At 44.8% G+C, this 21,389-nt stretch overlaps 1 long non-coding RNA gene across 1 annotated transcript; it reads right to left on the reverse strand.

Moving 5' to 3' along the window:
• Positions 1-7,927: 7,927 nt before the first annotated feature.
• On the reverse strand, positions 7,928-15,908 carry LOC103792328 (uncharacterized). The gene is made up of 3 exons (XR_619012.4): positions 15,390-15,908; positions 10,496-10,719; positions 7,928-9,533 (listed from the first exon to the last, which is right to left on the reverse strand). It is a non-coding gene; the product is annotated as an uncharacterized LOC103792328 (long non-coding RNA).
• Positions 15,909-21,389: the final 5,481 nt, after the last annotated feature.

Consider the following 21,389-nt stretch of genomic DNA (forward strand, 5'->3'; position numbering starts at 1 on the left):
AATGCTAATTTAAGGGCAGTAATTATTTATCTGTAAAACTCTAATGTGTAAGTAATCCTGAAACAAAGAGAAGGCACTAAATGAACCTCACTGTGAAAAAAAGCCATACTTCAGACGAACTGTGACTCCTACGAGAATCTAGAACTCTCTTCTCCTGTGTCCTGCCCTTGAGTGGCTCTAGGCACCACCAGAAATCAGTCACCGTCCCTCCGCAGACCCCTCTCTAACCTGCACCTTCCTAACCCGCCCTCCTTTCCCAGCTCCCTATTTCCAGTTTCTACTCCATTCATCCCTGCTCAGGCCCAAACCTAGGTGGCCAGAACCGCAGTTAGCATCTCTGCCCTCACCTTCCCGTTCTTGGTTGCCCAAGTCATCCAGCATTGACCTGGCCAACTGCTTTGACTCCTCTCTCTCTCAACTTCTAGAGCTCATCAGTGCTGGTGGTGTTTGATTTTTATTCTGTCTGGTTTTTCCTTTCCTGTTGTGACTTTCTGATGGTGAGCATGCCTCCCCAGTCCTTCCTGAACTGCTGGAATAATCCACTTGGTAGTCCAGCTGCCTCCAGTCCCCCACACAACCACTTTCCAAGCTGCTGCCAGGGTGACTGTCATCATGCACAGCTTAATCATGTTTCTCTGCTGGTTGAAAGCTCCAAAAGTCCCTAGATAAAGTCCAAACCACCAATGGAAACTGTCTGGGTCTCTGCCAACACACCAACCCCAAGTACCTTAGCACCTTGGCACACTTTAATCAAAGTGGACTGTGGAAGTCTTGTCTCAGCTTACAACAGCACAGACTGTCGGGGTTCCTAATGGAACGCTGCTTTGAGTATAGAACTTAGAATAACAATTGGCTTCCAAACCTCACCCCACCACTTTCTAGGTTCCAGATTCAGGCTTTGGCAAACCCTCCAACTTCTCTGAAACTCTTTCCTCAAAAATGGAATTCATCTTAATCTGTATGTATTTTTAAGCATTTGTTGTAAAAGTGAAACTAAATGCTTAAAACTTATACAGCAATTTATTAGTGGAAAGAAGTATTTTTATTGGGTCTTGGGAAGCTAAGGCAGAGGTCTTCAGTAAGTTGAGAAAGCCATTGGCCAAAAGCAAACTCTGGACGAAAAGACTCAATAGATGAACTGAGGAACAGAAGATGGTCTGATGGAGCAACAGATTCAGATAGCAGGATCCCTCTGCTAGGGGAGAGCATGCAATTAGAGGGCACACTGTTCCTCTGGTAACTGCTATGGCTTCAGATGAAAAATCTCACCTCTAAAAGGGGCTATATGTCGTCATGCCTGATTATAGTAATCCAACCTTTTTTTTTTATTCACTGTAGTGGGAAGACCAACAATTCATAGACTCTAAACTGCTTTGAGAGTCTCAAAGATTGATGGCATTTAATTGAAATAATTGTAGATTGGAGTGGAAGAAAAAAGGAAACCTAAACCTGCCTGATCACCTATTGCCTGGAACAGACTTTATACGGAGAAGCTCCCTTTTCCTTGCAATCCCCCCATGAATGGGACCCCATCCTTATCTTCCCAGGACAGTTGGTGATCAGGGAGCGGCCACCAGCACCTGGCCTTCCTGAGGTGGCCTGTGGCTCTTCGGTTTCAGGGTGCTATTGCCGTTGGCTCCTCTTCCCTCTGTAAACAATTGCCTTAATAAAATTCCTCCTGTCTTAGTGAATTACTCTCTGGGGCTTCGGCAGGGAAATGGAGGGAAACCCTTCCGTTGGAACTGGCAGTAGCAGTTGTTTAAACCTAAAGGAGGACTTCCTCATTATGGGTTGCTTTTTTTTCATTTGCAAATTACATCCACATATGTTCATAAAGGAAAAGATCAACGGAGCCCCAGCAGAGCTTCTGAGCTGGAGCAGGCCCTCGCCTGATGCCCCCCCGCTCCCGGGTCCCCCACACACTTGCATGATTGGCCCTGCTTATCTTGTCCAGGGTCTCTCTGCTCTGTCCTTGGCAGACCAGATTTGGAGACCATGACGAACAGGAAGGCCTGGAGACATGGAAAGCACATAGGCTGGCAGAGGGCAGAGGCCATAACCCAGGTGTGCCCACCCTGAGGACACAGCTTCCCAGTGGAGGCAAATGACCACAGGCTGTGACCCAGGCTTCCTGCCTAACAGTAGGACAGGCACAGAGCTCTCCCACACAGCTCATGTTTGGTGACAAGTGTGTTTTCCAAAAATAAGTGTTCTAAAGTTCTTATCATAAGAAAACTAATTAAATATGAAATATATTTGAAATCAGAATAAGACTTTCAAACAATAAAAGTAAATATAATAACATAGTACACAAATATGTATTTAATATTATAAAAACTTCATAAAATAGAATGCTTCAAAGCATCTTACATATTATTTAATATCCAGTGCATATATCATTTTCCTCATGAAATCTTAGTGGCTCAAACACATACAGAACTTCAGAGAGCACTTACGTAGAGTACAATGCACTTTCATGCATATTACTTTAGAATCCACACTATCTCTGGGAGAAGAAAAGTGATATGCATCATTTCTCAACTTTACCCCCAGAACAATGGGGTCAGAGAGCTGATGCAACGCCCACAAAAGTAGCCAGCACCCAGGCTTCTAATGCAACTCTGGGCCTGGCCAGGATAGGTAATGCCTTCCATGACTGTCTTTGGCAAAATAAATTTCTTCCACCTGCATACAAAAACAGTCCAGAAAGAAATAAAGATAAGTAAATAACTCTGCTAAAGTCAGTTGCTTAAGAAAGTTGTGTGTGATAAAAAGCAAACAAACAAACAAATGGGCTCCAGGCAGACAGCTCTTTCCCTGGGGTAATAGGCAGCTGTTCAGGGCTCGGTGACACTGGCTGGCTTGCCTGCTGCACCATAGCTGCTGCCACTCCAGAACTGAGCAGGGCCACCAGGCCACAGCGGAAACTATATGCCCATTGTTGAAATGAGTGAATCAATGAATGAATGAACATGAAAAACAAGCAGTGTTGCATAAAACAGGTAGACATGATCATATCCTGTCTGTGTTTTCTTAGACATACTCTCGCCTTCTGTGAATTCTGCATAAGAATTTTTAACACAATGCTTTCTTTTTATCTAAGGTTTACTGTAGGCACTGAGAGTGACCTTTTAGGATCACCCAGCTCATCTGGGTTTGCCTGGGACTGTCCCTGTTTCAGCACTGGAAGTCCCTTGTCCCTGGAAACAACTCTATCCCAGGCAAACAGGGACAGTTAGTCACCCTATGTCTAGATGGCTTCCTTAGGACAACATACAGTGTCAAGAATTCACAGCCTGAGTTTGTCTGTGCTTAAAATCTTGTGGTCACTTAAAGTTGCGCTGTGACCTCTGAATATAGTGTATTTTAAAACTGGGGAGATTACTTTCAGTAGTCCCTACTTTTTTGCCTCTAAAACACACAGTACTGAGTGAATAGTGAGGCAGTGGGCAAGAGTAGGAGGGTTTGATTTCAGCCCGTCACCCAGACCACATTATTCTCCTTCTGCAAAACCGAGGCCTTCATTTCAGCCAAGAGATTCTTAAATGCCTTTCAGATAGAGCCTACCTCTTCCCAATTCACTGCATTGTTGAAGTTAGGTTTCTGGGCTGCATGGGAACCCCTTCTCACCAATTACCTTGAAATTTAGAAAAACTATCTCTTCTTCACATTCCTAACACTGCCTCTGCCATGAAGCCTTCCTGGACTTTTCCAAACATCCTATCACTCTGAGAACAGTTTGTCCCCTCCCAAGCTCTGATGTGAACCCAATTTCCTCCACTCGGGTGGAACTTGTGGAAATGGAACCTCTTCAGCATCCGTTTCCCCACTTGTTAAACGAGGAAGATATCTGTCAAATATGACTTTATGAGAATTCCATCCCCATCATTCCACTGAAGTTGAAAACATCTTTTTCCCTAAATGTGAGCCATCTGTCCCTTCTGTTGCTTTACTTAAGCTATTTCTTATGCAAATAAAACAGTACTCTGTGCAAAACACTCTTCGCTGTGATGAACATAGAATGCTCGATGGAGTGTTAGTACATAGTATCTCCTCAGTAATTCTGTGTTAGTCTTCTAACTAATTGCACGCATGGAATGAGAAGAATACAGGGGGCTCCAGTCTCAAGATGTATGTGACCTGGGCAGTATTGGAATTCAGAATCTATTCTCCAGAGTGCCTAATCTGAAATCTTGTGTCTAAGGAGATTTGAGCATCAGTAGGAGTTTGATTTTGACCATGAAAAAACTCAAACTGGTTGTCCTCTTCTCACACCAAAACAACAATCAACAACACAGAAGGCTTCTGTGAGTAAATGTAGGTGACTTCTCTCCACCAATAAATAAGCAATCAACCTGCAACCAACACCACGGTTGCCCTCCAATTCAACTCTTACACCCTCCACCTGGAGACAGTGTTACCTCCCACAGGGTGAGGTTCAGTCACACAAGACTGCCCCCTCCTCCTTCAAACACCAGTCTCAAGTTTGAGCCTCTGAACTTCTGACCAACTGGCTTCAAGTTGGGGTTCCCATGACCCCTTCTTTGGGTTTGATCAATTTGCTAGTGTCTCACAGAACTCAAGAAAATATGTGTTCCAGCTTATTATGAACTATGTTTTAAATGATAGAAGTAAACAGTCAGATGAAGAGATACCCAGAGCAAGGTCCAGAAGGGCCCTGAGTGCAGGAGTTTCTGTGCCTGTGAAATTGGGGTGCAGCACCCTCCTGGCAAGTGGATGAGTTCTCTCGTTCATTTCCCTGTCAACCCCACATGTTCAGCTATCTGGAAGCTCTCCAAGTCCTATTCTTTTGGGTTTCCATGGAGGCTTCATTATGTAGCCATGATTGATTAAGCCACTGGTCATGGTTGATCAACCCTGGAGATTGCATGCGGTGGGAAGGGCTAAAAGTCCCTATCCTCTAATCCTGCCTTGGTCTTTCTGGTGGCCAGCCCCATTCTGAAGGTACCTAAGGGCTGCCATCATTAGTATATAAAATACATCACTTTGGAGAGTCTAAGGATTTTAGAAGTCATATGCCGGGAAACACAAAGTAGAAAGTCAGATGTATCTTTCATAGCATCACAGGTTTCACGATACTCTCTTTGACAACATGAAAAAGTTCTCATTTTTCCACATGAGTAGATTAAATCTACCAAAAAATTGTCTTATGGGAACTCCTTACATTTGTTAACATTTTGACCTGATTTCATACTTACAGGGCAGTGGTGAAAATAAGTACAAAGATGGTCAGGTGTGCTTCACCCAGAATCCCTCCATTTTGCTGCATTCACTTTTCTTTCATATGGACTCTTATACTTGGAAGGGAGCATAGACGACATTTATTCTAGGATCCTTGTATTTGAGGTTAGGAAACTGGACCCAACCACTCAGTCTCCTGCCCATGGTACTGGCTAGTAGTCACAGCTTCCAAGCCTCAGCTCAGCGTCCACTCCCTGTCCCCAGCCCCACATCACAACAGACTCTGTTTCAACAGCTCACTTCCCAAATGCTCAGAGCTGCAGTTGGCATGTAAGGGATGCCAACACCTCACAACCCACCCAGATTCATCTGCAATAGACCTGTTCCCACTGTCAACTCTACCAGGCACACCCTCTGGAATACAAGCCTTATTAGAAGAACAGGTTTGCGTCAGCAATGACACCTGCTTTGGAGAAATGAAATAGTTCCCTGGAAAAACTGAAAAATTACTATTATTATTTTTTGAGACAGAGTTTCACTCTTGTTGCCCAGGCTGGAATGCAATTGTGTGATCTCAGCTCATGGCATCCTCCATCTCCCTGCTCTAAGCGATTCTCCTGCCTCAGCTTGGATTACAGACATGCACCACCATGCTCAGCTAACTGTGTATTTTTTTTAATAGAGAGGGGGTTTCTCCATGTTGGTCAGGCTGATCTTGAACTCCCAATCTCTGGTGATCTGCCCGCCTTGGCCTCCCAAAGTGCTGGAATTATAGGCATGAGACACCACGCCAGGCCAGAAAATTATTTCTTTAAACCCCTCCTTAGTTTGAGGACAGATATTTAATTTATTATCCATGTGAAATTTTCATTGTCCTAAAGCCTCTTAATTTGTCCTTTTTATTTCCTAGTGAAAAGGAAAACATGTTTGCTCTTGCAAAATTGCACAGTGAAGATGCTCTGGGACATTGCCTTTCTTTCCTTCTCCTCTCTTGTTGAGCTTGGGGTGGGAAAAAGCATAAAGGAATAAAGAAGAGGGAGAGGTGTAATTTGCTTTAGAGAACACTCTTTTGGCAAGCATCTCTTCACTGCTTTTCTCCTGCCAGTGGCAACGGCAGTCCCACTCACTCTGCACCTGTGGCTCCTGCAATAATGAGTTATAGGCAACGCAGCCACTCATAGCCCTTACCGATATTCCTACAGCAATAATCCGGGACTTACACATTCACTTATGGACCTAAAACAAATGAGCAGGAGTGTTTCCTATTCTGCAGCCAACCAGTTTATCCGGTGGAGCAAACTTTGCCTTGAACATATGGTTGAATGGTGCCTGTGAAAGAAGCAAGCGTGTTCTTCCCGTATGACTAGGTCTGACTTGGGAGGGGTGGGCAATGCTGAGGCCTCCACTGGTTTCCCTCTGGCTCTCTCCAACTTTCAGGTGGGCATGGAGCATTTCAGCAGGGGAAGGCTTGATTGATGATAGAGAAGTTTGCCTCCACTTCAGCAGAAGTCAATCGTAACTTCCCTTCAGGAAAGAGTTAGGAAGATCTCTGAAAACACTGTATTGGGTTTCACAAGTTGCACTGCAATATGTATACTCTCATAGGGCAGGTTAAGACCATAAACATACAAAACTCACTGTGCCCAGGTGTGGGGCCTCTGGATCACCTACAGCTGGGGAATGGCCTTTCCACCTAAAACTGTGAAAATAAATTGTAAGAAGGAGAGAGTCAGGGAGATGAGGTGAGCAATACGGACAATTCTCTTTATCTCATCTGAATCTGAAGCAAATGATGTTTTGTAAACCTGTCTTTGTGGATTTTCATACTTTCAGCTGTATGCTGAACCCTTTACATTCGCTGCTGCTTTTCAGATACTTATTACAAAGATGCTTGTTTGGAGAAGTGGTTACTCCCAGGTTAGGTGTAGGGCAAATGTCTTCCATTTCAACCACCAGAAACTGCATTTCATATCAAGGAATAAGCGTGATGGATTTCATCCTGAATTTCTTTGTTTATAAACCAACCAAAATGAAGCACTATTACACAGCAACGTTCATTTAGCAAAGCATGGTGATAGCTCTAGAGTGTCATCTTACAAACCCACTGCAGCCTGCAGCATGTGCCGGAGAGAGTCAAAGATGCACAGCCATCTCTGAGGAGAGGGACAGAGACCAAGGATCTGTTTGCTTCTTCGAGGCTGATATTGAGATAATGTCACGAAAAATGTTTTCTAGGGCATGGGTGGAGAAAAGTGGAGTTTCTTTAACAGGAAATTCTTTAAGCTAGAAAAATGTTCAAGTAGCCATTGTAAAAATTGAGACCTTGGATCCTGATAGCAAGTGCCCCTGACTTTGGAAGCTGAATGAAGAAAGTTAATCCCTTAGAGTCCACTTTGACTAGCTAGCCATCATGAAGTGAGTGGCCTGTCTGTTCTGCAGGGCTCCAGGTGAGGCTGGGAGGCTGAAAATCAGCATAGGGCTCACTGAAGCATCCTCTATCAGCTACAGGAACCATGCGTCATACAAGTTAACAATCATCACATCCTTGAACTCCCTTCCGTCCACACCATGAATGCCCTGGTGGCAACCGCCTCCTGCAAGCTGTTCAAGATGGCAGGCAGCTCACAGTAAGGCTCCTGTCTTCTGCCTCAGGTGCAAAGGTGACCTTCCTTGAACATTTTAGATGAGGTCCTCACTGACATTAAAAGGAAAATGAATATCTCAATTGGTATTTAACATTTTATTTTGTGCCATTTCAAAAAGCAATTTAGACTTTATATGAATTAGAGGGGTGCTTTTTACTCCCATTCAGATAAAATATGGACGGGGAAGCCTGGACTCCTGGAGATGTTTCTACAGGAAGCCAATGGGCACCTGAGTAGTTGGAATGGGAAGGGAGAGTTTGACCCGAGACTCCTCCCAGGAACAAAGGCTTTGTGAAAATATCCTGTTTCCCATCCCTGGGAGAGGGTCAGGGTGGGTGGAAGGGTCAGAAGAAAGAAAGATCATCAAAGAAGAAAGTCAACTGAAAACTGGAAAAGAGTGGACCCATCCCATTGTTTCCACTGAATTCATGTCATGAGAACAGACTCCTGGGGTCCCATTTCCTGTCTCTCCTGCACTTTTTCTCATGAGAATCCTGTCTCGGACTGTGGGCCTGTAACAGTTTTGGACAGTCAAGGGCACCAGGCTATCAGCCGAGAAAAAGACGTAGGGAAAGACAGCCTCCTTGGCAATCAAATAATTAAGTCAGAGAAATGAAGCATCAGCCTTTTATTAGACTCTCATGCCAGCTAAGTGTTCATTTCCTAAAGCATCTTATCTAGACCAGGGGAAGAGTATAAAATGGAATGCAATCCAGCTTGCTAACACTATATCAGAAGCTGAGTTCAGTATGGTGCCCCATTCCCTCATGTTGCACCCGCCCAGCAAACACACAAAACCATGCTAAATCTCAGTCCCAGAAAACAAACAGCTCAACCACCATGGGAGGAGACCAGTTTTCTGGGATAGCTGGAGAAGAAAAGAGTTGATTCTCTTCTGTCAGGAATGGTTTGATCTCATCTCCACAGAGAAGCTGGAGTGGAGCTGAATGATCTCATGGATGAGATCTTTTCACTCTTTACAGAACCCAACTCCTTTTCCCATCAGGGCTGTAGAAAATAGGTATAACTGGGTCATTAGGTTCAGGCACAAAGGTCTGTCAAAAGGTCAATGGAGTGATATTTTCACAGCTAGCAAGATGGTAGTTTTCCCACTGAAAATGTGGGGGTGAGAGACATCCGTGCTTTCCTGATTTCCTATCAAGTTTAGGTGGTTGCATGGAGGGGTAGGTAGATGATAGAAGATGGATGGATACGTACATGAGATAGGAGGTTAGGCAGACAGGTGCACTCTATAAAAGAGGAGATGAAGAGGAAAATTAGAAAAATGACAAAGGTGTTTTTGGAGTTTTTGTTTCTTGGCTTGTGTTTCAGTTTTGTTAGTATTTACAACGGAGTATAGGGATTGTGAAGATGGTGGCTGAGTGAACTCCTGTCTGAAAGCCTTTTGTCTCTCTTCTACCAGGGCTGTTATAAGATGACTCATCAGGACACAGAAAGGCAACGTGGCAAGCCACTTTCTGCCAGATCACCTTTTCTGGAGGGCAGTGGGCTACATTCCTCAACGAGGGAGCCCAGCAGAAATGCTGGACCTCCATGGAAAAATCACCCCCATAACGGGAAGCAGACCCTGACCCTGGCTACAGTCTTCACTCAGCCCTCCACCTTCTAAAAATAACAGCGCCAGGTCACTCTTCCTTCCAGCTGCAGGGGCAGGACAGGGACTTTCTAAAAAAAAAAAAAAAGAAAGAAAAGAAAAAGCACTTCTTCCTGTTTCACTAGTACTAGACACAGATGGCCAAGGACTCCCCACACAGATGCCCTAAATTTCACGTCCAGCGGGATTAGGATGATGTGAAATAGAGAAAACAGGCTGCTGCTGGCTGTGGGTAGAGAATCAGGAAACAGGACAGCCGTCTGTGGGGCTTTGGCCATCAGAGCCACTCACTGATTTCGCCTGTTTTCCTGCCCTCTCCACAAAGCAGAGGCGGGTGTTTTAGAGATGCTTTGGGTTGGAGCTGGATGTTGCATCTTCACTCAGAGAGACCTCAGTGCACACACAAGCCAGTTCCTGGGTACTGAGTTCTGCCCTTGTGTGAAGCTAAGTGGTAGGGCCCTGGTTTTCTAGAAGAGCAAAGAAGCTTTCTATCATACCAAGGCAGCCTGAGTCTCACCCTGGTCCTCAGGCAGCAAAGCAAAGTATAGGTAAATCTTCCTTCCACAAACAAAGGTTGAATCAGAGAGGCTCCCACCATGCTCCTGAGGTATCCACAATGCTCTAAGAGCCTCCTGATGGGCCCTAGTGGTGAAGAGACGCAATGGCCCAGCGCCAAGCCTCAGGGGACCTCCGCCTTCCCCTCACAGCATCTGTCCCATGGGTCACTTCAGCCTCAGCCTCGGGCAAAACCTCTGGAAATCAGGAAATCTCCAGCTGTTTCCACAAAACCTCCAGCCCTTCCTCCTACTCTGCACAAACCCTCTCCTGGGAACTATATTAAAAATGAAATTAAATTTTATAAGCACAGGTATTATATTGCCAATTCTCACTGTGTACTGTATAGGTACAGAGACTGGGCTTGATCACATATGGGATTTTTGTTCTTTGTGTAACAATTTAAGAATCAAGCACCTAGTCCACACTATAACCTCCGTTATAAAACTTTTCTGTTAATAAATTAGATTAGACTTACATCATTTCAACTTGTAGTGCCTTTCCCAGAAACATAACCAGCCATAAGTTCCAGGAATGCAGTTTTGACCAGAGGGGAAAAAGGGGGTCAAGGCCAAAGACCTGGGTTCAAGCCCTTTTTCTGCTACTTCCTGGCTGCACGTCTTAGGGAAGTTGCTAGGCTTCCTCCCATGTGAACTGTAATTAATGATAATAGCCACCTGCCTTGCTTGTTTTAATGATCAACTGTGAAGATAAAAATAAAAGCACTTTATAAAGACTTTCAGCCAGAAAGATAAACACCTTTCCTTGAAGCAATCAATAATGATGAAATCCATATAAGCCAATCAACATTTCATTTAATGTCCCATGTTCCATTTCCAAGGGAAAAAATTCTCTCCACAGAAGTTCGTAAAAATAGGTAAGAATATTAGTTTTCTAGAGCTGCCATGGCAAAGAACCACAGACCAGGCAGCTTAAACAACAGAAACTTACTCTCTCACAACTCTGGAGGCTGGAAATCTTGGTCAAGGTTGGGCAGGACTGAGATCTCCTGGGGCCTCTCTCCTTGGCTTGTAGATGATGTCTTCTCCGTGTCCTAACATGGTGGTCCCTCTGTGCATGCCTGTGTCTTAATCTCTTCTTCTTACAAGGTCACCAGTCGGATTGGATTAGAGTCCACGCTAGTCACCTAATTTTAATTTCACTGCCTCTCTAAAGTCCCTGTCTCTAAATACAGTCATATCTTGAGGAACTGGGGGAGCTGGAACAGGACAGTTCGCTCATATCAGATGGGTAGGACAAAAACTTCACCCATAAATTGAACTTGTTCATTTACTTTTTTCACTCTTTAATTTCAATCATCAAGTTCATTCAAAGAAAGGTCTCTGGTACAGTGAACCTAGAAACTTCTGGCCGGCCTCATTTTCTCTGCAACTTGTTTTGTAGTCACACTTACCAAACCTGGGAACTTTCGCTTCTGTAGAAGAAAAGGAACAACAACCCCAGGCAGAGTCCTGGGCTGGTCTGAGCCCCAGGGCAGGGCTGTTTCCCAAGCTCTGTCAGGGGAGCATTTGACAGTCCAGGGATAATGAACTTCCATGAATTTATTTCCCTCCAAAGGTTTTCAGAGTTTGCTGGGCCTTACTTGCATTGCTCAATTCAGAAAAGAAAAGCTGACCTCCTGAATGCTCCTCACAAACAGTCTCCAAATCACCCAAGAAAGCTGACGTCACCATTCGGGGAACGCTGACCCTACTCTCAACAGTGTAGGTGAGCCCAGGATGAGGTACAAAATAAAATTAATGAACAGAAACTGTGATTTTACCCAAGAATGGATGCCAAAGCCACTGTTTTCTGGCAGGATAATTTGACAGAAATATGTTTATATGTTTCCATAAAGGAGTTTCATCAGACATTCCTTCAGTGAAGGTAGGTCTCATATTTAGTAGAAAAAAGTATTTTTGTGTCCATTATGTAATAAACATTTGCTTTCTAATAAAAATTGCTTCTTATCTCTAAGCTAAAACCTTAAAATATACTTCATACTTAACATCTCACTTTAAAAATCTTATCACCATCTCTCTTGAGGTAACTGGCATTCAGAAAGCTTTTTATTTGTTTATGATTAAAAAGCTGTGTCCTGAAGTAACAAAAAAAATACATTAATTGGATTTAATCAAAACTTAAAAGTTTTTGTTTAAGATACCATCAAGAAAGTGAAAAGACTCAGGCACAGTGGCTCACACCTGTAATCCCAACACTCTGGGAGGCCAGCATGGGTGATCACCTGAGGTCAGGAGTTCAAGACCAGCCTGGTCAACCTGGTGAACCCCATCTGTACTAAAAATATAAAAATTAGCTGGGTGTGGTGGCAGGCACCTTTAATCCCAGCTTCCCAGGAGGCTGAGGCAGGAGAATAGCTTGAACCTGGGAGGCGGAAGTTGCAGTGAGGTGAAATCACAGCACCGCACTTTAGCCTGGTCAACAGAGCGACACTTCACCTCAAAATAAATAAATAAATAAATACCCACAGAACGAAAGAAAATATTCTCAAGTCATGTATCTGGTAGGGGGCTTATATCTAGGATACGTGCACTCAATAATAAAAATGATGATAACCCAATTCTAAAATGGGCAAAAGACTTAGACATTTCTCTGAAGATACACAAAAGGCCAATAAACACATGAAAATATGAAAAGATGCTCAGCCTCATTAGCCATCAGGAAAATGCAAAGCAAAATCACATTGAGGTGCCACTTCTCATTGACTAGCATGGTTCCAATCAGAAAGAGACAATAGCAAGTGTTGGCAAGGATGTAGAACCTCATACATTACTAGTGGGAATGAAAAATTGTACCTCTTTGAAAAATATTCTGGAAGTTCCTCAAAAAGTTAAAGGTAGAGTTGCCATATGACCCAGCAACTGCATTCATCCAGATGTACCTAAGAGAAATGAAAACATATATCCACATGAAAACTTGTACAGTTTGAGTACTCGTTATCCGAAATGCCTGGGACCAGAAGTGCTTCAGTTTCCAGATTTTTTTTGTTTGGATTTTGGGATATTTGCATATACACAATGAGATATCTTGGGGATGGGACCCAAGTCTAAGCATGGAATTTGAATATTTTACATACACCTTATACACACACACTGATGGTAACCTTGTACAACATTTCTAATAATTTTGTGCATGAAACAAAACCTGTGGACACTAAACCATCATAAAGCAAAGGTGTCACTATCCCAGCCACCCACGTTATGGATCTTGGCCCCATATGGGGCCCTGAGGGGAACCTACTGTTGGTGGGTCTAGTCTGCATGCTTGCCATTGTATTACTCTTTGTAGGTGTGTTGCCCTGGGGGAAATCTGGGCATGTTATGGAAAGATACTTCCCAGCTGATGGGGGATATTTTTTCACCTAGGGATGCTGAATCAACCGTGTTGTGCACCTGCATTTATATTGGGACCCATCACATACGGTCAGGTATAGAATTTTCCACTTCTGGTATCATGTTCGTGATCAAAAAGTTTGAGATTTCAGAGCATTTTGGAATTCAGATTTTTGGATTAGGGATGCTCAACCTGTGTATGAATGGCATTATTATACATAACAGGCAAAAAGTCAGAACAATCTAAATGTCCATCAGCTGATGACATTTAGTGTGCTGTATTTATGCAATGAAATGTTATCTGGCCATGGTAAGAAATGAAGTACTGGTACATGTTTCACTGATACATTCTGCAATAAACCTTGAAAATATTAGGCTAAGTGAATGAAGCCAGGCACAAAAGATACATTTTGTCTGAGTCCACTTACAGGAAATATGCAGCACAGGCAAATCTAGGGAGACACAAAGTAGATTTATGGTGTCAATGACTAGGGGTGGGAGGGAGAAAGGCAAAGTGGCTGCTAAGGGGTATGGGGCTTTTTGAGGGGTGATAAACATGTTCTCACATCTACTGTGACGATGGTTACATGACTCTGAATCCACTAAACACCATTGAATTGCTCACTTTAAATCAGTAAGGTGCATGGGATGCAAATTCTATCTCAATAAAGCTGTTATTAAAGGAAGGAAAAGCTGAGCCCTGCCACACCTCACGTAATGTCAGCTCTTCATTTGGCAGGTCACTGGACCTGTTTCCACTGTCTTTAAAGAAAAGAGCGGCAATATATACTTTAGCCCCACCCATGCTTGTGAATGCTTCGGTAAGTTCAACTGGTAATATGGTAATATGACACACCTTCAGGAAATCTGTGGCCGGACCCATAAGAAAAAAACATTTGGACTAGCAACTAGAAGTCAGGATCCACCCCATTCCTCAAGAGTGATGGCTGAGGGCACACGCAGAGAAAAGGTCAGTGGTTGATTAGAGCTCCTCCCCTCAGCATCCGGGATGTGCCTCCCGGCGGGCTTGCCTCCTGGGGGTGTGGTTCTACTCAGAAAAGACGAAGTCTCCATGCAAGTGTTGGCGGGCAATGTTGCCTATTTTATTCATCACTGTGTTTCCTGGCATAGCAGACACTCCATAAAGCTTGCTGAATGAGTGAGTGAATATAAAGCTTATGTATTTCTTCCTTACCCCTCATCTCCTTAGCATTTGTCCTGAAATATGGGTCACAGCCATCTGGAAAACGGGCTTCCTGCATGTCCTAGGAGGAACCTGGTCTCACTGCACAGCCGTGGTTTCCATCTTGCTCCTACCCATCATAGGTATTTTAACTCAAAAGGAGAGATGTGATTATTACTAAATACATAGTGGGTGCTGAGCTCAGTTCCCAATTGCTAGTGTGTAAAAAACGTAACTTCTTTGTTCTGTAGGTGAGCTGACATTGATGAGAAGCCCCATTCTGGACTAGCAGGGTTGCCCTGCACCAACTTGGGGTCCCAGTGATTCCACAGGAGAAAGGAGGATCACCTAGGGGTGGGTGGGGCCTCACGGTCCACCCATGCAAGGTGCTGTGGAGATGCCCTGCTGGCCCTCTGCTTGGGATGCAGGCAGGTCCTGGCTGCCCCTCGCTGTACTATGATTATGAACTCTTCACACCTGTCCCCTGCCACACCCATGCACCCTTGGGGTGCCCAGTTTCATGGCTCCAGGACAGATACCTCCACATGGCTCCCAACCCAGTCCTCCAGACACACCCAGCAGACCTCTCCTCTGTCCCTGCTCCAAGCTGGGCCCTCTGAGTTCAGCGCCAGACCCCACCTACACAACCAGCCCAGGGCGTGAGGGGCAGAATACAGGATCCCCGCAGAGGGCCACCACTCTCAGGGCCGACTTTCCTTCCAGTGTCCACCTTCCCAGCTCAAGAAATCCAGTCTGGGGCCCAGTGTGAATCCAGGCTTTTCACATTCAAAAACCAAGAAATCAGCTAGTGTTATCTGTGCTCTACTGCGTTTTACCTGAGGATGACATTCCCTGGAAATAAAAGCAGAGTGGGCAGGTGCCCAGTGAGGAAATATCCAGGAGACCACTCTGTGTCCCCAGTGCTGAAGATTCCACTGTAGATTTTACAGAAATAAAGCATAGTGAGTGCTTCCACGCCAGGCAAGCAAGAGGAGGGAGGGAGGCCTGTTGCTGTTGTACAAAGCAGATCTTCAGTCACAGATCCACCAGCTCCAGGTGCAGCCAGCTCCCGCCAAAGATGAGATGAAATGGGAGTGGGTGGGCAGATGCCTAGTCCTCAAAGTTGGAAGGTGAAATCCTCTCAGCCTTCTGCTTTCATACCTTCTACCCTGATTCTTTTGGAGGGTGTCAGGGCAGGTAGCCCTACTGCAGAATTCAGGTCTGGGATGTAGAGGGAAGGCTCTGCTCTGCTGTTCCTGGGTGGACCTGGTTCTTGAGACCTCCCACGCTGGGCACTCTGAGAAAGAGGGGGTCTCAAACCCATGTTATGTCACAAGCAGCTGACACACGCAGAGAGCTTCTAGTTTAAGCTAGAGAAAGGAGGTATTAGAAAGGCTGGGGCCAATCCAGGTTGGCTTCAAATACCCCGAGGCTATCAGAGAACCAAAGAATGAGGAGGAAGTTACAGGGAAATGGGGTTTATTCAAATAAGAAAGATGAGGTAGTTTCAGAGGGAGTCAGCACCTTGTCCCCAACTGTGTCCGGGCCAAGGCTGACTGTCAAGGCAGGACTGTCATGAAAGAGGTTTTCCATTAAACAAAGTTTCATCCACATGATCTCTGAAATCACAGCTGACTGTTAAGAGTCTATGACTTCACTGTCCAGATCAAGATTGGCAGATATTAGATACTGAAGCAAATATCAAACCAAAGAGCCAAATGATCCATCTTTTAGAATAGATTCACATTTTTTAAAAATCCCATTTTTCTTTTTTATTGTCACTTTTGTTCAACTGCTCATAAAAATGAATCTTAAAAATCTATGCTTAGTTGACAGTCCATGAAACATGTAATTAGGGCATTGCACCACAGCCACACATCTGGACTGATGAGTTCACTGCAAGCTGACAACCATCTCTGAGGTCACTTGCAAGTCCTGGCCACCTGTCAGAGGCCAGTGGCTGCAGCTGTCTTTTAATGGCCTGGTCTTTGCACTGGTCAAAGAGACAGTCAACATCAGCCAGCATTTGCTGTTAATAGTAGATGTGATCATGAAACTTTTACCAAGCATTTTATATCAGCAAGTATCAATTTGTTTAGCACAAACAGATCTGCAAATTATCAATTTTCTGACAGTAAGTCACACACTTTATGATTATATTTCATGGCTGGGCACCTGTAATCGCAGCACTTTGCGGGGCCAAGGTGGGCAGATCATGAGGTCAGGAGTTCGAGACCAGCCTGATGAACATGGTAAAACCCCATCTCTACTAAAAATACAAAAATTAGCCAGGCATGGTGGCATGCACCTTTAATCCCAGCTACTCAGGAGGCTGAGGCAGGAGAATCGCCTGAACCCGGGAGGTGGAGATTGCAGTGAGCCAAGATCATGCCAGCGCACTTCAGCCTGGGCAACAGAACAAGACTCCGTCTAAATATATATCTATATATATAAAATATTTCATTACCAAAAAGAACCTTCTTTGGGGAGTAGAGAAGTGGCACCAGGCAGAAGTCTGCTTTCAAATCCCGCTCCCCATAGATGGGGCCAAATACAGGAGTTCTCACCTGTTTTTCTGGAATTTAAGTGTCTTGTCATAGTTCATCAGCTAACTTGCATTACTAAGTGGCCTCTTTACCTACAGTCTCTTGAGATAAGTAGTATCAAAAGATTCTAAAATCTGAGTTCGGATGTTTTCCTTTTCATACCAGCTGCCTTTTCCCTCCCTCCCTTCCTCACACACTTATTTCATCTGGCTTGATTTTGGGCACAAAAAGAGAAAAAAATCACACACACACACACACACACACACACACACACACACACACACAAGTAAACCTGTCTTTTATTTCTTTTTGGAGGGGAAAATCTGCCCTATTTGTTATTTTAAAAACACATTATTTTTGTGTTTTTAAAATAACAAATAGGGCAGATTTTCCCCTCCAAAAGGGTGGCGAACATAGTAATTTCAGGAAGTAGCCGGCCAGGTACCAGCAAACGAACTGAAAATGCCGCAGCCGGCCCCAGCTTCCTTGCTCACCAGTTCTGTGTGTGCCAAGCCCAATGCTGAAGTCGGTCTCAGCCTGGGCGAGCCAAGGAGGACCAGTTTCGTTTTTGACAGCAAAAAGTAGATTAAATGGAAAATACTTTTAAAAATAGTTCACACCTTTCTTTACTTTTTGGTTTCACTTGATTAACTTTCTCAGGTTATTTTTTTCTTAATGGTAAACTTAGGCACTGGAGGGTTTGGTCTACCCAGTTCAGCCCTTGGGGTTTATTCTGACCAACTTAACCTTTATCTTAAGTAACTGTTTCTATCACTGTTTATCATTCCTAATGCTGGTATTGAAACAGGAGCTGATAATGCAGGTCCATAGAGCCCTATCAGCATTTTCCTCTCAGCAAAGGTATGAATTTGTGAAGGGGCTGCTATCTGTTGTCCTTATGTAAGTAAGATAAAGGAGTTATAAAACGAGTGTACTCTACTTAGAGTCGATATGAGAAGTCCCACCTGAGATTAGGCCTTGGAAACTGTAAATTAAAAATGAAAACATTGTCTGGAAACTGTCACGAGACTTGGCTCTCAGGCCAGAGGAGGGCAGGGAGAGGTACTTCTGGAAAGTCAGCTGCCACTCCTGTCAGCCACTCCAGCCCGTTTCCCTGATGCCCCCAGAGTGCCCAAAATCTCACCCTGGGGGGTTGCTCCTGGGCTCACGTAGTGGGGCTTTCTAGCCTCCTGAAGCATCAGCAGTATCCACACAGGGACCCCCATAACAGCCTTGGAGCCTCAGTTTCTCTAAAATGTCTTCACCCTTGGGGTCTGCCCTGCAGACAGCCCTGCTGCACGTGAAGGCCTTCAGGTGGCCAGCAACCCCAGTGATCACCTTTGGGTGGTCCCTATCTCACTGAACTAGGACCCTTGGCTTACAGCCTCACTGCCTCATGCAACCCTGAATCCCCAAGGCGGGATACGCAGCACCTGGCATACAGAAAATGTGCCGTCAATGCCAAATGAACAAAGGCACAAATTCCTCCTCACTCGGCTATCTGCAGCGTCACACCAAAACCCAGTAAGTTAGAACAAAAACACCAAAGTAACTTTCCTTTCTATGACATGTGGTTCTATGGCAGGACCTCTTTACACAAGGTGGAAATTGCCGGGAGTCAAACTCTAGAGAAAATAGAGAACAACTGTCCCCAGACACAGTCCCTTGGCATCTGGCAATGACACATGTTCCTGGAAAGAGCAACAAATAGGCAAATAAGGGATTTTACCAACATGCCCTTCCACAAAGAAACTCAGTAAACACACAAGCTACTTCCCAGTGACTTTTCCATTAGATATGTTTTCCCTCAAAGAGTGAAAAATAAACATATCTAGGCCTTGGAATGACTTTAAAAAGAAAATAAAAGCTAGGTTGTGCTATGCAGGATGTAAACTGCTACTGAAAACTCAGACAGCCTCCTATGTTCCTGACAAGGCCTTATCTTGAGGATTTTTATTTAGGAACTGAAAAAAAAGTCTAGGAAAACATAAGTAGCTACATAAGCATCTTAGAACTACAAATGCTTACATGGAACACAGTCTGAGGTTACTTCTAAGATTCTGAACCCCACCTCAGTATCTTCACAATTAACATTTTCTTAAACCTGTGCACAGCAAAGGCCTTTCTTGATAAGATCTGTATTTCTAGAATTAAAGAAGCTGGTCTCAAGGAGGCATACGGGAGGGTAGAGAAAGGAAAGATGGGCTGTAGCAGACACCCGGTTCTGTGTCAGGATCTCGCTAAGTGGCCAGGGCTGGTCTTGAACTCTTGGCCTTAGGCAATCCTTCCTCTTCAGCCTCCCAAATTGCCAGGAGTACAGGCACGAGCCACCACACCTGGCCACATTCTTTATATTCAAAGTGACAAACAGGATATATTTCTGAAGCAATAACACAAATCAGTTACCGCTGGGTATGCGAATGACAGCAAGGAGCCTTCCGAAAAGAGGACAAAAGCTGTATAATGGCAATCATTCTTCCTTTCTTTGGACATAACTCCATTACCTGTCTGAGGTGAGAAACACCCAGATATTATTTACCTTTCTCCTTGTGCTCTCATTTAAGAAAACAAACTGTCCCCCAAAAAAGGTACTTTTGCAAAGCCCTTTGCAGTTTTCACTATTATTCCAGAAAAATTGTGTTCATGATCTCACTGGCACATCCACCTGCAACATACCCCAAGGGGCTGTTCAACTTCTTTCATGGGGCTGGAATATTCCAATCGACTTAAATATTACTTTGAGTAAGTAGACAATTGCCTGAAGCAAAGACTTGTGGGTAAAAGTGTAACACCAAGTTATATTTATGGTAATGAGATTTGATCTGTAACCAGATTTCAGCAGCCGAGTGCCAGGACCAGCATCCCTCACACAGCAGGCATGGCAGGTGAGTCTCATGCCCTAACACCTCTTTTAATAAAGGTGCTGCCTTCCAACAGCACTCTGGAAGGTTCAACGCCTGGTTTGCAGATACAGAAATAATATTACTCGGGAAGTGGTGGCTTCCCAATGTGGATTCTTGTCCTACTTCCCTCAGTCATGCACTCTGTTCCTCCTTCCTTCAATGACCCTGGTGGTGATGTCCAGGGCTCTGACCCTATAGAAGCTACAGAACCTCTGGGACTCTGCATGGTGGCATCACGGTGACTGCAAGGGCTGCCTTTCTCCCAGGCCCTTGGAGAGTGAGGCTCTGCCTGCTCAGGCTGGGCTGCACCCTGCGCCCATCCTCATATAATCAATGGGGTGGCCCCAGTGAGGCTCTGACGGTCCTCAGGAGGCAACATCATAAGAGGGAGATGAGAGGCTGGTGTGAGGCTGGTGCGGGGCTAGTCCACTTAGTGGGGCATGGGAAGAAAACCATACTGGAGCAGCAGCGGAAAAGCATCCCCCCACCCCCTGCCATGTCTAGACCGAGAACAGCAGAACAGAGCACCTCACCGGGGCAGGCAGAAGGTGTGCAGGGCCCCAGGCCACTCCTGGCCAAAGCCTGTCTCAGCTACTTTTGCTGTGCTTTCCATATCTATGGGAACAGGATCCCAACGGCTGTGATAGAGGTTGCCTAATGTGGGTGAGAGGACCTGCTGAGTCTTCCCTGGGGCCCTCCCTTTAAGCCTCTTGGCCCCTCGAGTTCTGCCCCTTCATTCTATAGCAGTGTTGCTGTAGGTGTGTTTGTGTTCCAGAGAGCACCAGCCACAAATGTGAATGCATCGCAAACACACCAGACTCTGTGGTTAAAATGTTTGGAAAATGCCGCATTATCATAGAATCCTGTTAAAGACTCCCACTAATACCACAGCAAGGAGCTCTTTCATTTAATTCCACCCCACGTTCCCCCAGTCCATCTTCCCACAGAACCTTTCACTGTGGAATATCTACCTTGAGGCCATTTGTGCTATGGGGAGCACTCCCTGGGAATTGCAGCTGTGAAATACCAATGTCCTTGTCTATTGGCTAAACCATATGATAATCTTATAGTGTGGGTCTTAAGTTGGGTAAGGCAGGTGAAGACAAGCCAGTGGGGAGGAGTGGGGGCTCCAGGCACCAAAGCCTCTCCTGAGCGCTGCATCAGAAACCAGCAACACACTTGTGACGTGTCCCTAAATCATCCTTCAGCTCCTACATCTCAATGAACTAATTCTGCTTTCACCCCAAAACCAATCTGGACACAGACTAAAGAGCCTCAAGGCTCTCCAAAAGAACTCACTTGCCTGGAATTATTACTGAGTGATGTATAACTTGCCTGAGATTTCCCAGAGTAGCCGAAATCGCCTTTGCCAAAGTTATAATAGAAA

Source organism: Callithrix jacchus, chromosome 4 (assembly GCF_049354715.1).
Source record: "Callithrix jacchus isolate 240 chromosome 4, calJac240_pri, whole genome shotgun sequence".
Lineage (NCBI taxonomy): Eukaryota > Metazoa > Chordata > Mammalia > Primates > Cebidae > Callithrix > Callithrix jacchus.